Source organism: Tursiops truncatus, chromosome 16 (genome assembly GCF_011762595.2).
Source record: "Tursiops truncatus isolate mTurTru1 chromosome 16, mTurTru1.mat.Y, whole genome shotgun sequence".
NCBI lineage: Eukaryota > Metazoa > Chordata > Mammalia > Artiodactyla > Delphinidae > Tursiops > Tursiops truncatus.
The window spans coordinates 7,159,998-7,177,796 of record NC_047049.1 but is presented as its reverse complement, the minus strand read 5'-3'; the positions used below and the strand labels follow the sequence as shown (position 1 = coordinate 7,177,796).

The following is a 17,799-nucleotide window of genomic DNA, read 5'->3' as shown; positions in this document are numbered from 1 at the left end:
CTGGTGATGCCTCGGCTGCACGCTCTGAAGCTCACCCTGAGGCCAGGCAGCACCCAGGCCACCAAGTCCCTTTGCAGCTGAAGCCTCCCTGGGCTGGAGCTGTATGAACCTAGATGTTCTACCCACCATGGGGATTACAATCCACTTACAATCCAGTTAGAGAGCAGGTTTGTTTTCATAGTCCTCTTTTTTATAGTACACTGTATATTTATTGAGCAAATGCTATGGGCCGGGCACTCTGCTACATATAAGGGTTACAAACACAAAAAAAGCTCCCTGCCCTCATGGAGCTTACCATCTGGCACAGGACATAGGCAACTAATAAGAGGCATAAATTAAAAAAATATGGGCTTCCCTGGTGGCGCAGTGGTTGAGAGTCTGCCTGCCGATGCAGGGGACGCGGGTTCGTGCCCCGGTCCGGGAAGATCCCACATGCCGCGGAGCGGCTGGGCCCGTGAGCCATGGCCACTGAGCCTGCGCGTCCGGAGCCTGTGCTCCGCAACGGGAGAGGCCACAACAGTGAGAGGCCTGCGTACCAAAAAAAAAAAAAAAAAAGTATGGAATGTTAGTGGTAGGTGGTAAGAAGAGAGATTGAAGAGGGAAACAAAGTGTCAGTAGGGGTGGCACAGACAGAGGATGGATGAATTAGAGTTAGAATTTTAGATGCTGGGGTTTGGGAAAGTGAGCAGGTTACCTCACCTGAGGTGAGGGAGAGAGAGACTAGGTAATACACTTGTCCTTCACTCTGTGTTCTCTTCCTTATAAATACTACCTCAGGACCAATCAGGGTCCTAAGGATTTGTAAGTGTTTTGCAACACCACCTTTTTAGTCAGAATTTGCTTGCATAACATTCAATTTTAGTAAAAGTCGTTTTAAACATTGGAAATGTCATATTAAAAATATGCTGGGACTTCCTTGGTGGTGCAGTGGTTAAGAATCCACCTGCCAATGTAGGGGACACGGGTTCGAGTCCTGGCCTGGGAAGATCCCACATGCCGCGGAGCAAGTAAGCCCGTGCCCCACAACTACTGAGCCTGCGCTCTAGAGCCCGTGAGCCACAACTACTGAGCCTGCGAGCCACAACTACTGAAGCCTGCACACCTAGAGCCTGTGCTCCGCAGCAAGAGAAGCCACCGCAATGAGAAACTCGCACACCTTAACGAAGAGTAGCCCCCGCCCGCCACAATTAGAGAAAGCCCATGTGCAGCAACGAAGACCCAATGCAGCCGAAAATAAATAAATAAATTAAAAAGAAATATGCTGGTTAGAAACCCTTTTTTTCCCTGTAATCTTCAGGAACTCAGTTTTCTTTGAAGCAGATACTTCATTGACTGTCATATTTTTAGAGACTTGGGCAAGTTATCTTTGGCATCTCCTGACGATGAGGATTAGCATCATCCTGCAATGATATTTTCCCCCTCATTCTTTTGGTTGCTCAGCAGGGTTTCTTCTCACAAAAGCAGAGTGTTAAGTAATAAAAATGTAAAGCCACAGGATGAGGAGAAAGAAAAAGCAATTCCTCCACGTCAGGAAGTGAAGTGTTACTTTAACAGGGTATTTGAAAAAGAAAATCCCCAAATAACAATGGCTGAAATAAGACAGATGTATCTTTCCCATGTACAAGATGTCTGGGGTAAGGCTGTCCATGCACGGCCTGTGTAATTGCTCCAGGCCATCATCAGGGCTTCAGGCTCCCAACCTTCTGCCCTACTGTCCTCAAAATCACCTCATGGTTCAGGATGGCCATAGGAGATTCAGCCATCACATCCGTACCCTAGGAAGGAAGATAGATGAGCAGAGTGACCCATTCCCTGCCTTTTAAGGAAAATTTCCATAAAATCCCTCACAACACAACACTTATATATCTATATCTATATCTATATCTATCTATCTATCTATCTATATATATAAAATGTTCTATCCGTATATAACATTATAACATTATGGGCTGGAACTTAGTCACATGGCCACATCCAACTATAATGGAGACTTGGAAAATCAATAAAAACATTGAGCTGGGTAACAGTTTTGTTAGAAACTGACATTTTGTTGCTTGGGAGGTTGAAGAGAATAGATGTTGGGGAAAGTTTCTAGCAAATTCTGCCACACTCACCAGCTTCATTTTCTTTTTAAGTTAATGAAGGCTATAACTCTCAGGAAAATAAATCAATGCCTGAGTCCTAGGGCCTTGAAAAGCTACATTCTTGGGTGTTCTCACCCTAACTTTTTAAAATTCAGATGAAAAACTCCAATGGGGAATTAGATTCTGTCATCTTTATTATTTTTGTATGTGTACTTCAATAGTCTACCATTTCACCTGCTTTGGAATTGCACAGATAAGCAGTCAAATGAAAGAAGATTTCACTGTTGTGCTTTATAGGACAAAATAATTTTTAAAAACTTGCCTTTGAGAAAGAAAAGAATAGTACTGGGTCGATTGTCGTGGTATGAGTTTAAGTTCTGCACTATAAAGAAAATCTTTCCAAGTGGACATCTTATGTTTTTTTCTTTTTTTCTGTTGAAAATGATTGCCAACAAAGAAAACATCTTCCTCTTGCTGACCAAATGCCAAAATGCAGTATCGGCTCAGGCGCTTCTTATACAGTATGAGTGGCTTTCTGATGGAAAGCTAATGTATTTTTGCTTAAAAAAATAAGGGAGGTCTATTTTGTGAGCCCTTAAGCAAGAATACGCCTTCCTCTTGAAGATCCATTTTCTTTCCTTCTAATGGTGACAGACATTGTCTGCCAGCACAGCCACACAAGAAAAACGTGATGTTTCAGTTCCAATGACTCTGGGCCACTACGATGTCAGTTTTCCTTTGTGCATGGTGACGCAGGGATTAGACCGCTAATATTTCATTCGTGTGGGGGGGTTTCCTTTATAATTAGAGAAGCTTTCAGGAATATTGTGTTAACACAAAGCTACATGTCATTTGTGAATCTCTCTGCTTTATTGAAATGTATTTATCATTGAGTTAGAGCTGGCTTCTTAACATAATTCTTTCCTACTTAATAATATAAAAGATTCCTTGTCTCTAATCCTGATTTCAGTGCTGGAAATCTTGCAGACTCAAAACTATCCCATCTGACAAAATCATAAAAGAAAAGTCTATTATATCTCCCAGCTGGGGAAATATAGTTTAATTGTTTAACGTATGAGGATGACTGGCATTAGATTCAATCTAGGCTCCAACAAATCTTCCCTTTTGTAATAAATCACTTCATTCCAAAGAGACACTGTGAAAGAGATAACCTATCAGTTTATGGACTTAAACTTTTTTCCTGTCGCTTTAAGAAGACTTTTCTTGATGATGCTCCATTATTTCACTGGAATGTTTCTGTACCACCTCTGACATCCATCTTTTCTGAGTTTTGCTATAGAATGGATTAGTATAATTCCTTTTTATTGGCATAAAAACATGTTGTAGTAGACAAAGGAAAATTCAGATTTTCTCAAAATACATTATCTTTGGGTGGCGTAGTCTTTACTTAGGCAAAGGGATTCAAAATGGCAATAGTTGTTGCCTCCAAGTAAAGCTCTGGAAATATCCATTCTTTTACTTTTGTTCTACTGGAATTTCTGTTGGCTGGAGAACCTCCATTTGTCCCTCCAGACCTGTTATCCCCTTGCTCTGTGCCCCTGGGGCAGACTGACCTATAGGGACTGCTTCAGTGTCTGCCTAGCCTATGGTCACCAGCTTGGTTTGGCCAGTGGGAGGTCCTGGCAGAGACTGGAGGGAGGACAGAGGGCTCAGGATGTTTACTCTGGCTTGTCCTCTAGCTCCTGCCAGGTGGCCCTCCCTACAACAACTCCTCTCTCTCCAGGATTTGGTACTGGCTGTCAGTTATTGCCAGCTCAGGGCTGTTTCGCCATCCTTGTTGGTTTTCTTCTGCCCACGCCTGTGTAAAGAATTGCAATGTTCCCATTTGTGTGTGCTATGTATTTCTGCCTGGGACACCGATATGCAAGTCTTCCTATGACAACCTCTATGGCGAGAGTGGTTATTTGGCCTCAGACTTGTTTTTGGAAATGTTTTCATCATGAATAGAATTTACAGCAAGGCTGTGGGCCATTTAAGCACTCCCTGCTGTTTGTTTTTCACTACTAGAGTTGTAAATTGTTTACATTCTCACAGAACGTAAAAGAGGAAGGATGCAGTTTTGCAAGGTATATGTACAATTCAACCAGTTCTCGAGCCGGGCTGCTGACATCTTGCTAGAGCTCCCAGAGGCTTGTCAAGTGATGGTGTTACCACCGTGGCCCAGGATCAGATGAATGTGGTACCGAGTGGGCCCTCATCTTGGCAGTATCTTCTTTCCTGGACCCACCTGTGCTGCAGGGAGCATGGACGCCTGCTAATTCCCTTACCTGCTTGCTTCCTTACCCCATTACCCTCCTGAGTGCTGACTCTAACACTTCAAGAGAACTCAGGCAAAGTTCCTGAAACAAAGTGCTCTGAAGCTGATGCTAATCACCTGTCCTAAAAGGTGGGGTGAGAAATTCACCCATTTTGAGCAGAGTCTTTTTTCAGGTTCATCACCGAAAGAGTTTGGCTTCAAGTTGGTTAGTTACGCTATTTCTCTTTTTCCCCATAATTGGGATGGATGACTCTTATTTTGTGAGTGTGATGAGGTCAGTAAATTGTGATCTTCTGATAAATTCTGTTAGCAAAGACCACTTCTTGAAAAAACAAATCATAAAATTAGAGAAGGCATTGATATTTAGGCTTATTCCACACATCTTTTTATAGAAACATCTGTAAGTTGTGTGTATTCTGGGTCCCAGATAGATAGATGGAAAAACCTGGGGAAAGGGTCACTGGGTTACATTGACATTGAGAGCCTGTGTCCTGATTCCTAAAAAGAAAGTCCTGTAACTTCTCTGTTCCTTGGCTTTCCCTTCAATCATTGGAGGTAACACCTACCTGACAAAACTGATAAGAATACAATGAGATAGAGGATAGTAAAGTGCTTTGAAAATTTAAAGATTCTAAAAACACCAATTATTGTTGTTGTCTAAAAATATATAGTCTAAAACAGTGGTTTTTAACCTTTTTGGGTGATTAATGCCTTTAGAGACTTGACGAAAGCTACAGACCCTCTCTCCAGAAAAGTACAAGCCATCGGAGGATTTTCTTTTACAATTTCAAGGCATCTATGGATCTTCTGAAGCCCATCAATCCTTGGAAAAATTTCATAAAATACATCTTATTTTCTTTTTAAAGATTGCTAAATGCAAAAGTTAATGTGTTAGATATGATTTTCATCAGCATTCATTTATAACAGTTGACATTTAAAATTCTTCACAAGATATATATAAATTACAAACCAAAAGAAAAAGAATCAAAAGGAAGTATCAAACTATTCTTAGTTCTTGAACAAAATTTAAATGCATTAGGTTATTGAACTAGAATAATGATGGTTGAAAAGATCCTGAAGTATAAAATCAAGAAAGCTAAGTTAATTAATTCATTCAATAAATATTTCTTGAGCACCTGTATGTGTCAAGGGACATTCTAAGTGCTCAGGATACCCTAGTGAATCACACAGTCAGGATATCTAAAATACAGAGGTGGTACCTTGTGTTCATTGCTAAAGCTGTTAAAACTCCAGGTAATGTATGAATCCTGGCAGCTAATGAGTTCATTAGTTACACAATTCATGCTTTACTCCTTGTGTGGAACAACTGAATAATTTTGTATTGGTCATAAAACTACATTTCTGTCTGGTCAGCCCTCTCTTAACATTTAGTTTGCATGTTTTAAATTTATAGCTTGGGACTTCCCTGGTGGTGCAGTGATTAAGAATCTGCCTGCCAATACAGGGGACACGGGTTTGATTCCTGGTCCGGGAAGATCTCACATGCCGCGGAGCAACTAAGCCCGTGCACCACAACTACTGAGCCCATGCGCCTAGAGCCCGTGCTCTGCAACAAGAGAAGCCACCACAATGAGAAGCCCGCGCACTGCGACATAGAGTAGCCCCTGCTCGAAGCAACTAGAGAAAGCCTGTGCGCAACAACGAAGACCCTATGCAGCCAAAAATAAATAAATAAAAATAAAATAAAAATTAAAAAAATAAATTTATAGCTACTATAAATCTTCCACATTGAAGGTAACAAAATATTGTGAACTTAATGGTTTTATCCCAGGTTTGAAGCTACCACACAGATTACTGTCTTTGGTCCACAGTTAGAATTTACATATTGTTTTTGAAGCAAATGAAATCATTTGCATGAATCACTCTAATTAACTTGAGAAATGCCTGAATGACATGAATACTTTCAAATATTTTGAAATATTTTTAGACTATGTGTCTCTGAAATGACTGGAAGGAAAGGAATGAAAAGTATTGTGGCCTTCCTAACTTTGTGGGTTATTTATCATTTTAGTGTTTGGCAAAAAGGCAGAATATTTTCAATTCCATGAGCATTATATAATAAGACATGTAGTAAAGTATTAGAAACTAGGTCAGAATGTTTTTTTTCCTGTGTGTGAGAGTTTGTGTATGTGTGTGTGGGTGTATGTGCGTGTGTTGGGGGTAGTAGTGGAGGTGTCACCTTGTCAGCACTGAAATGGGAAGAGGTGTATTTATTAAAAACAATAAATGGAGTAAATATCCCTTTTGAGGTTGTTCACATGGGGTTAGGTTTAAAGAATATTTGGGGTTGACTGGGTATCAGCCCTACTTTTCACTTTTTCAGGGTTTCCTAGTTGAGACATTTTATCTCTCACTGAGTCACCCATCTTTCCCACTACCTCCTGCCTCTTTTTTTCTTCTCTCCTTGCTCAGCTAATCATATTTACCTGCAAAACGCACCCTTATTTCCCATTCCTACTTTCCAAGGGAATTGCATCACTTGCTACCCTGTGCTCTGTATTGCAACATTAGTAATCTGATTTTCTTACATGAAATTTGCCTTTTTGTCCTGAGAAATGAACAAAATCCAACCTTCCACTACTTAGATTAGGGTCTCAATCTTTGTGTCTGTGTTGTGGTCGCTTTGGAATAATTTTTTAAGTGCATAAAATGAATGAGATTATAAGGACACCAATGAAATTGAAATATAGTTCTCAAAATATTTAAAAATCTATAATATTCATTTAAGTACTTTCAAAATAACACATGATATAACAACTTAGTGGCAGGTCTAATGGCCACAATGATTTTGTAGTCATGATGAAGATAAGCCATATTTTGAGATAGCTACAACTGTAATGTGTTCTAATAAATCTGTGATTTCTGTGGGTGCCAAAGCCACCAGGTCTGTTCATATTTCTGTGGTTTGTTGACTGTGTTGATAATTGATGTAAATGCTACATTTCAGTTAAAAGTTAGTGGAAATAAAGACGTAGTTTTTCCTATCTAAGTTCACAGACCCCTAGAGGGTATGGAGACCCCAGATTAAGTACTGTCCCCCACTAGACTGCAAGCCCCCTGATGCAGAGACAGGCTTTTGTTTTTGTCCCTGCACAGCCAGCACTTAGCACAGTGTCTGACATAGAATAATTCCTCAACAAACATCTGAATTAAGTGAAACGCAAAGCAAGGAAACCAACTTAGGATTATTGCCAGGGCTCGTCACCTCTTATCTCAGTGAATCTTCAGTTAACTGCCAGGGAAATATTACCTTTCTCAGACGAGGAAACTGGGACTCAGAGGATAGCTATGCGGCAGAGCAGAATTTAAACTCAGGTCTGTTTGACTCCAAAGTCCGCGTCGTTTCCACCTCATATTGTTGCCTCTTACAAACTTGTCTGGGTCCAGAGAATAACACAGATGAGGTTATTTCAGATAGTTGTTGTCTCCAAACTTCTTAAAAAGACTCAGTAGAATTTCAACAATTCTCTCATAACTCAGCAAGTCTACTTTATGGGGATATCTTGTTGAAGTTTTGTGACAATGTCTTAATCTATATGATCTTGTTACTATGAGCATAAATTCTTACCCATCCAGGCAAGACTGTCCTAGAACAGACCAGGACTTGGGTAAGTCAAGCAAGCTGTATTCTGTCTGATGCCTTAACACCCATACTTTGCCCTTCCGTGAGATTTTGTCCCAGGCAGGTTTGCGGTTGGGTTGGCCTCAGTGGGGGTCACAGGAGGATCCTATATTCCACAAAACAGTGGCATTTATGCACAAGAATGGATCAGGCAACATTATCATTTTTTTTTTTTTTTTTTGGCTGTGATGGGTCTTCATTGCTGTGTGCGGGCTTTCTCTAGTTGCAGCGAGCGGGGGCTACTCTTCATTGCAGTGCGGTGGCTTCTCTTGTTGCGGATCACAGGCTCTAGGCATGTGGGCTCAGTAGTTGTGGCGCATGGGCTTAGTTGCTCCGTGGCATGTGGGATCTTCCCGGACCAGGCCTCGAACCTGTGTCCCCTGCATTGGCAGGTGGATTCTTAACCACTGTACCACCAGGGAAGCCTGCAACATTATCATATTGCGTTTTCTGCTGCAAAGAGATTTTTCCACGGAGGAATCATGTATAATCATGTACAGTAAGTGGAAGATATTTTGTAGTTTATAGAACTGACATTTTCTGCAATACAGCTGAGAATTTGTTCTCATAACAAGTGAAGTTTCTAGCCTTTCTTTTGAGGGAAGCTCACCAATTTTGTACAACTTGCTTCATAAAAGCACAGATTCCCCCAGCAGTCCCTGGGAAAGCTGGACCTGTCGTCATCTCCTTCAGCTAAGTGCCTTTAACTTCCCTGATTTGGAAATGTCCGCCTCTAGGTTGCCTCTGCCATCTGGCCCCCCTGTTCCAGGCCTGACTCTGGGCTGCTGAACCATGTTGGGAAAAGTGACTCCTTTTGCTTTTCTTTCTTCACTCTTCTTGGTTTGCTTCCCCACAACCTTTGTCCCAAAGTCCCTCTGTTATCCTCCAGCTCCCAGCCCAGCCCTTAGCAGGTGACCCGCACTTGACTCCCCCAGGAGGAGAAAGGGTATGAAGTCCACTCCATCACCTGTTCTCCCATCAGAATTTTTCTGCAACTCTATTTTTCACATCTTCCTTTTCTCCTGTTTCTGGGAGAGAAAGCGCCCCCTCCCCATTCCCTTAGCGAGCTAAGACGCATCAGTCCGCTCTGGATTACCTGCCTCCTGGATTTCAATCCTTTATTTTTTCCCCTCTCCATCCTCTCTCCTCTGTTTATAAAAGTGCTCAGATATGCTCATTTTAAAAAGTGTGTAAAAGAAAACAAAACCTTTTCCTCATTCGTGTTATTACTCCCTGTGTCTATTCTTATATCTCCTGCCTTCCCTTCCTTGCCAAACGCCTTGGACTGGTCTGTAATCACTGCTTCAAAGCCCACACATGCCTTCAGCTTTCGGAATCTGGCTTCTGTCTCCACCATCCTACTGAGACCTGTTCTCTGGAAGGTCACTAAGACTCTTGTTTGTCAAATCCAGCGACCTTTTCTCTGTTCTAATTCCTAAGTCTGTGGAATCTGACACTGTTTGTTACCATATTCTTGAGGCTTACCACCCCCTGGGCTTCCAGAACACCTTTTCATCTCCTGGCTTTCTGACCCATCTTTTTCTCTTCCTTTGGGAGTTTCTCTTTTTCTATCCCACTCCTGTGGCTTCAGTGGCAACTTCTACATTAGATAACTCTCTGATGTTTATCTCCAGGTCCAGCCTATCAAATTTTTAGCATTTCCCCCTGCTTACTGCACATCTCCTCCTGAGCCCAGCATCTCAACATACCTCGTCCAGCGGTCAACATCGCCTCTTATTTAGTTCCTCTCCTGTGCTTTGATTCTGACTTTCAATTCTTTCATCTGCCCCAGATTCAGACACCGGAAAACCCTGAAGTTCTATGGTCACCCTATTTCACTTCTGACCCCTCCTTTCCATTCCCACAGCTACTTTGGTTTTGGGTTCTTGACTCTTAATTGGTTTCTCTTTCCCTGATTCTAGTTCTACCCTGGTTTGTCCCACAGGTATTCCAGGTTAAGGTATAAGTACTGGCTCTTTCCTGCTCAGAACCATTCCATGGCTTTCTACTAGTGAAGGAATTAAGTACAGAGCCACAGTTTGGCGTTCAAGACCTTCACAGCAAGGCAGGAAAAGTAAAATGGGATTTTATCTTCTCTAGGTAGTTTGAAAAACACCTGAAATAAAACTCCAAACAAACTAGTTGTCAACAAAACTATAATGTCCCTACACTTTAGTAAAAGGGTTGTAAGAAAAAGAACATTTTTTTTGCAACAGTGGATACTTTTTTCCCAAATGAAATATTTCTCAGAAATATATGTAAGGAGAATAATTTATTCTCTGTGCCAAACAGCACGAATTAGATCCTTCTTTGTGACAGTGCTGTCTGCTGCATTTGCTGACATCCTTTTTACTCAAATGTGGTGCATTGAGAAGGAGATTTGACTGGGGAATCAAGAGCTTTGTGTTCTAATTTTAGACCTAGATGTCTGGCTTTTGGTAAGTCACTTAAAATCTCTAGGCATTAGTTTCCACACCTGCAAACTGTTGGTAAGTCACTTAAAATCTCTAGGCATTAGTTCACACATCTGCAAACTGCGGGCCTGGGACAATGTCAATATCTGGCTGCACATTACAATCACCTGGGGAGTGTGTTTAAAACCTAGCCAATGCAAACTCTCCTCCTGGGGATGGTTTCGGTAGGTCTGGGTAGGGCCCAGATAGGTATATTTTGAAAAGCTCCTCATGTGTAGCCAGGGCTGAGAACCACTGGCTTGGTAACAAGTGCCTTTTCAGTTTTACCATAGAGTCACTTTTGGATTTGCTCTTCCTCTCAATTACAAGATGGTTTTCGTTTGAATTTACTCAGCACATTCCACCTCCTATTGTCATTATGGTTATTTTTGTCTCGTCTGCTTTCCTATGCTCTAGTTCCCACAAACACAGAATGTGTCTTACTCACCTCTGTGCTTGTTATTCCTTGACACATGGATTTTAAGTTTGCTAAACTTCATGAAGAGTTAACAAGCTTACTTAAACAATATCTCTTTTCCTTAACAAAATGAATTACAACTCAAACTAAACAAAAACACCTGATTCTGTGGTTCTTGGTAACTTGCTGGTGAGCTTCAGGAAGGGCAAGCTGGAGGTTCTCAGAGGCTCTTAAAATATTTTCAAAGTGAAATGTTGGTGGAACCATTTGTTCTTACATAATAACGTGGTTTAATTTTATCTACAATTGTGTTAATTATATGTTTGAGAATGTGTGTTAAGTTTTGTAGGTAAATGACTGTTGCAGTTTAAACTCTGTTGATGAGTTCTTGAGCAAATAATGTTGCTCCGGGAAGGTGGTGGTTATTAAAACTCTCGACATCACAGGAATGGCTGCAAGTGTAAAATATACCACTGATTAGGAAAGAGGTTGTTGATGAGAGGAAGCTATATCAGGTATTTCTCTTCAGTGGCCATAGTGAAGCTATGAGAATACCAGGCATAGTTTTACTAAATGAAGTCACCATCCGAGTTTTAAAAATCGAGTTAAACTCTGAATAATACATTCTTTCTGTTGAAGCTGAGGCGTCCGAAACTTCAGACGCCTCAGTGCTTTTTGACAGTGCTAAGAAGTTTACAACTTTTAAAGACTCTCTGTGTTTTTACGGTCATTCGAATTCTTGAAATAAAATTTGCAGTATGAAAAATGCAAGGCAAAGTCTCATTGAGAAAAGCAAAGCTCCCCAGCCTGAAAAATATGACATACTCATGGGGTTTTGGTAATTGGGTAAATGATTTAGACTACTTGGCTATATTTACATTAAAAAAAGAAATATATGAAACATCACCATATAACATATTCTCTTTGGAACTTTGGCTCATGTAATTCTCCCGGCAGTTTTTCCCCCCCATGGCTATAATTTAATCTCTCCCTTACATTTACAGTTTACAGTAAAAGCAAACCATTAGAAAATTAGGTTTACCCAATACTAGAGCTAGGAAGTAGTAAAAGAGCGCGAAAAGCAAAGTATCCATGGCTTTTTAAAAAATTAATTTTATTGAGATATAATTGGCATACAACTCTATGGCTTTTCATCATGAATATATGCATGTACTTAGGTAATACATACATTATAAATTTACACATTCACAAATATAAATGGATAGCTGCCTCGAAGACAGGAATAAAAAAAGACATTGTAAAAAAAAAGATATGAAAATGCAATTGTCTCAACCTAAACATTTATCGTCCCTGGTGTCTTATCAAGAGCTTGAAGCTGTATAAGAAAAAGTGATGCAGAATCTGTCACTAAGTAGTTCACTTGGTGAGACTTGGGAGTTGACTTAGAAGTCGGCTGTAAGAGCAACCGAGACCGTTCACTAGGAGCTGGGCAGCCACAAAAACGTCCTCTCGGCCGCCCCGGCTGCGTCCCCGTGCCCCGCGCACGCCGCGCCGTCGCCTCCCGGCGTGCCCCGCACGTCGCCGAAGTCCCGCAGCCCCAGCCAACCGGCCGCCGCACAGGGGGCGGGACCCGGGGGCCGGCGCGCGCCGCCGCCTCACAATCGGGGCCCGGCGCCGGCGTGACGTCCCCCTTCCGCGGCCCGCCTTCTGCGCCCGGAAAGAGGCGGCCGACCATTGGCTGCGCCGCTGGCGGCCTCGGGGCCAATAACACGGCGACGAGCGGCGGGGTCTGGCCTTGACGTTGTGCTGCTTGCCGTGGGGTTTTTTTGGCTCCGGGGCCCCTCACCGCCGCCATTAGGAGCCCGCTGCTCCCGAGGCCACCCCCCCTCCTCTCTCCCCCTCCCCCCCTGTGTCCCCCCGCCTCCGTGCCTGCTCTCCGCCCCTCTGCCCCCGCCTCCGGCAGCGGGAGTCGCGCGCGGGCCCGCGGTGACCATGTCCTGACTGAGGGGAGAGGGCGGAGGCGGCAGCAGCGGGGCGGGCGGCGGCGCGGAGGGAGGCGGAGAGGGGCCGGGCTCGGCTCGTCGCCGCGGGCTGCTCGGGGAGTCGCTGCCGCCGCCGCGGCCGCCGGGCGCCGAGCGTCGGACGGGGAGGAGGAGCAGGAGCTGGAGGAAGAGCCACCGCCGCCGCCAGGTAACCGGGCCCCGGGAGGGCGCCCCGCTGCAGGCCCCTCGCGGCTCCGCCGCGGCCTGCCCGGGCCCCTCGCTCCCTGATGGCGCCCAGGCCGCTGGGTCTCCCGGGCCGTCCGCCAGCGACCCCCGGGTAGGCGTCGCAGGCGAGGAGAGGGGAGGCGGTAAGGTCTGGCTCCTCCGCGCTTCCATCTTGGGCTTTCCCGATGCGGGGACAGGCCCGGGGCTGTGGGAGGGTGGGTCCGCTCGGCTTGTTTACCGACCATGGATCAGCCGCGGCTGGACGCGCCGCCTGCCTTGCCACCTCTCTTCCGCCAGATGACCCCCCTTCCCCCCGACTTCTTTTCCTGCCACCTCCGGGCTGGGGAGTGGGGTTTCTCTCGCGCTCTGCGGTAGGCCCTAAATACTTGGGTCCATCGCCACAAGTTGGTACTGGGCCCCAAACTTCGGTCCCTTGGCCGCTTCCTCTTCGCCTCCCGCGGTGGCCTTCCGTTGTTGCCTTTTCTGTCCTAGAAAGATGGGGGGCGACGGAGGTGGGCTGGGGAGGAGGAGCTGGAACTCGTGGCAAGATCGTCTAGCTCTCTCGCTCGCGATAACGATGGTTCCGTGCAACTCTCTATTATTTTCTCCGCTGTGGTTTGGTGTGGGTCGTTTCACAGACAAAAGGACTGTAATGAATACTTGCGTTAAGCACAAGGGACCAGCAGTTTAGGTTCAGCCTGGAAGTTTGAACCGGCCCATTATCTTCGAGATAACACTGGTGTTTTGAAACTCTGGCTGAGAATTTGGTATTTCAGTCAATTGATTCCATAACTCCGTAGGCTATGAGGTTAAACGCCGTCCTCTCTATCCAATATTTTGGTCTGTTTGCTCACCGTATGAGCTGTTATGTTGTTGTCAATAAATTTAATGTACAGTTGAAGAGAAATCTTTACCTCATGGAAACGTTATATAATGAGTGTTTTTTCTAAAGTCTCTTTTTAGTTGACTTCTTTATCACTTGTGCGACCTCAAGGGTACCCATGTTTTTATCAAACGTGGATGACTCAGTATTCAAACCATAAGCCAGGGGAAACCATAAGGAATATTGATCTTGGCTTGTGCCAGGGGTCTTAGGAAAGTCATTAAACTAGGTTTGTGAAAAATTAAGCTGGATCTCTCCTCCTGGTTATTAATATTATTAATTAAGTGAGGCAGTTGTAAAGAAATCTAGAATCCTGATTCCCCCTTGATTTCTGGATCTTATGATATGCAGTCACCTTCTTATACTAAAGTTTCATAACATTGTTTTTATAGGCTGTCGGGGACTGAGAGGACAGTAATGGCACATTTTAATCTTTGGGGAGGATATTATTTGAATGTCATGAGGGATTTTTATTTCTGTTGATGTTTCAACACCTTTTGTTAATGCTTCAGAACATTGAGACACCCATTTATTTACTCTTGAAATGTGCTTGGGTTAGTATGATGAACTCATTCATGGTAGCTTATGGCCTTGATCCAGCTCTGTGTGCTGATAAGGGTTTGGCATATTGCATTTAAAGTCAGAGGATTAGCATAGTTTTGGAACTCATGATCCAGATGTAGGATATTTGAGGTAAATTGCCTCCTGTGTGTAACTGATATAGTGAGAGCTCTTCAATGTGCTTTATACTTGTATCGCTTTTATAGTAGATGGAGGCTTTAAATAAATGGGAGCTGCAAAAGTAGACCACTGTAGCTTTTTATTTAACTTGGTTCAGCGTTATTATTTGAGCATTGCTGCTCACTTCCCTCCTTCCCCAATAATAAGCTTTTGCACCTGGGCTTTGAATACGTTTTCTCCCAGTGATGTGTTTCACCTGGACTATTTGTGCTCCGCTAATGCCTTGGGTAAATAATATCTTGCACATTTTAACACTCACCTTCTCACATCACAACATAAAAAGTTCCGGAACTCTCCTTGTTACATGCAAAGTAAGGTTTAAGCTCCTTGGTGTGGTTTTCAGGTTTCTCTGTAATCTGGCCCTGATCCATTCTTCAGTCTTAACTCATTTCTTCCCTTTGTGAATCTTTAGTTCCAGCCAAACTAACTTGTTTGTTGTTCCTGTGAAGTCCCTCCTCTTGGCCTTTCTTTGTGCCTTTCTTTCTGTTTGAAACTCTTTTCTGCTTGTATTCACGGATACTCCCTTTACTCTGGGCCCAGTCTCTTGAGAAGCCTTTTTGACTAGTTCAACCCCAAGGGATCTATTCATACCTCTCCTGTGTGGGACTGTTTTCTTCTTCTTCTTCTTTTTTTTTTCTTAGCATATGCTAGCCTGGATTTCAGTTTATCTTTTTATGTCTTTATTCGGCTTCCCAGTTAGATTTTTAAGACCTTTGAGGAGTGGGTATGAATCCTAAACCATGTATCTGTGGAGACCATATATTAAGCACTGAAAATATGAATACGTTGACAAAGTATTTTGGTTATAGAGTTGTTCTAGAATATGAAGTTTGTACTCCTCTGAGTATTGGAGTTGCTGATTTCAAAGTTGGACTTTGATGGGTTTTTAAAAAAAAATTTATTTATTTTTGGCTGTGTTGGGTCTTCGTTGCTGCGCCCAGGCTTTCTAGTTGTGGCGAGCAGGGGCTACTCTTTGTTGCGGTGCGTGGGCTTCTCACTGTGGTGGCTTCTCTTGTTGCGGAGCACGGGCTATAGGCGTGTGGGCTTCAGTAGTTGTGGCACGCGGGCTTAGTAGTTGCGGCTCGCGGGCTCTAGAGCGCAGGCTCAGTAGTTGTGGCACACAGGCTTAGTTGCTCCGTGGCATGTGGGATCTTCCCGGACCAGGGCTCGAACCCGTGTCCCCTGCATTGGCAGGCGGATTCTTAACCACTGCGCCACCAGGGAAGCCCGGGCTTTGATGACTTAATGAGACAAAATATTTGAAACCATGGCTGTCTCTAAAAAGTTTTTTTTTGGCCAGTATGTTTATATCTATTATCAGCATGGTTCTCTTTCTGTAGAGGATGCTCAACATTTTGATAATGGTATAAGTACTACAGATCTGTAGTTTACTTCAGATTTGAGTTTGGGGCGGTTACTTTGGTTTGAGTTTGGCACCAGTGGCACTGTTGTCATTGCCATATTTGTACATAGGTAACATTTAGCATCATGGGCAGGAGACAGTAATCTGCAGTCTCAGTTTGCATCCTTAACCTCAGATGTTGGCAGCATGTGTCATTGGTCATGAGGCAGATGAGACTCAGGAGAATGTGTGATTCACTGCTACCTGTCAACACTGTTGGAAGAAACACAAACCCATCCATAGTATTTTTGTATCCCAAGGATAATTACGTGTAATTATGTAGCACATGGGTGGTTGCTGATGTAGTTGGAGAACAGGTGTGTACGTTCCTCTTGTGTTGTATGTGTGAGTGAGAGGCCTGATGTTTTATGGATACATAGTCTCCTAGCAGTAAATCATCTTGATTTATCCACTGCATCTTTGTGGAAACTTGTGTTCTTCCTCCAGTTCATCAAAATATTTTTTTTCCCCTGAAATTGACTGGTTTTTAGAAACTAGTTTACATAAAAGCTTTTTTTTTAAGCTTCAGAAACCTTTTTAGCATAATTGAAGCTAAAATTAATCTGTTAACTTTCCAGAAATACTAAGCATTTTTACTTAGGCTACTTGCATTTGTAAAAGGGACTTTCACAGAATTACATCAGTAATTTCACCACTTGAGAAATCTGGATCAGTAAGCATTCATTCTTTGCTCTCTGGGAGGGTCGTATTTTGGTTAAGATTAAATTTTTGAAAAGAGTCATTAGTTTGAATTTTAAAGTGGAGGTTGGTCAGGAACATAAAATTTATTTTTCAGGTGCCTAGTGAATTGAACTTTTTAGTAATGAAAAAACTAATTTCCTTTATTTTTTATTCTTTTTTTTTTTGCGGAACGCGGGCCTCTCACTGTTGTGGCCTCTCCCCTTACGGAGTACAGGCTCCGGACGCGCAGGCTCAGCGGCCATGGCTCACGGGCCCAGCCCCAGCCGCTCCGCGGCATGTGGGATCTTCCCGGACCGGGGCACGAACCCGTGTCCCCTGCATCGGCAGGCGGACTCTCAACCACTGCGCCACCAGGGAAGCCCCTCACACTTTTGGCTTTTTATTTTGTACAGTTTGGCAAGTCAGATTTTTATGTGGATTGAATTTACATAAATAAAAAATATTCGAGTGGATGAGGCATTGTTGGAAATCAGTTGCATATATCTCCGTCTTTTAAAATTTTTTTAACAATAACAGCTTAATTGAGGTTTAGTTCATAAAACAAAAAATTCACACTTTTAAAGTATGGAATTCATTGGTTTTTAGTGTATTTACAAAGTTATGTAACCATCACCACTATTCAGCACATGTTCATCACCCCCAAAATAGACCTTGTACCCATTAGCAGTCATTCCCTCTTTGCCCCAGTTCCTGGCAACAAGTAATCTACTTCTGTCTTTATGGATTTACCTGTTCTGTACATTTCATATAAATGGAATCAAACAATATAGTCGTCCTTTGGTATCTGTGGGGGATTGGTTCCAGGATCCCTCTTGGATCCCCAAATCTAGGGATACTCAATTCCCTCATATAAAATGGCAAAATATTTGCATATAACCTACACACAACCTCTTGTATACTTTAAATCATATCTATATTACTTATAATACCTAATACAATATAAATGCTATGTAAATAGTTGTCAGTGCGTGAAAATTCAAGTTTTGCTTTTTGGAACTTTCTTTATATGACCCTTGGTATCTGGCTT

General features: G+C 43.0%; 1 protein-coding gene across 2 annotated transcripts in view; it reads left to right on the top strand.

Moving 5' to 3' along the window:
* The first annotated feature begins 12,607 nt into the window (after positions 1–12,607).
* Positions 12,608–17,799, top strand: part of ZRANB1 (zinc finger RANBP2-type containing 1) — a 68,726-nt gene continuing 63,534 nt past the window's right edge. For both annotated transcript variants that reach the window (XM_019940214.3, XM_019940213.3), the window contains exon 1: positions 12,608–13,027. The gene's annotated coding sequence lies outside the window, so the exon portion shown is untranslated. The remainder of the gene's footprint in view (positions 13,028–17,799) is intronic.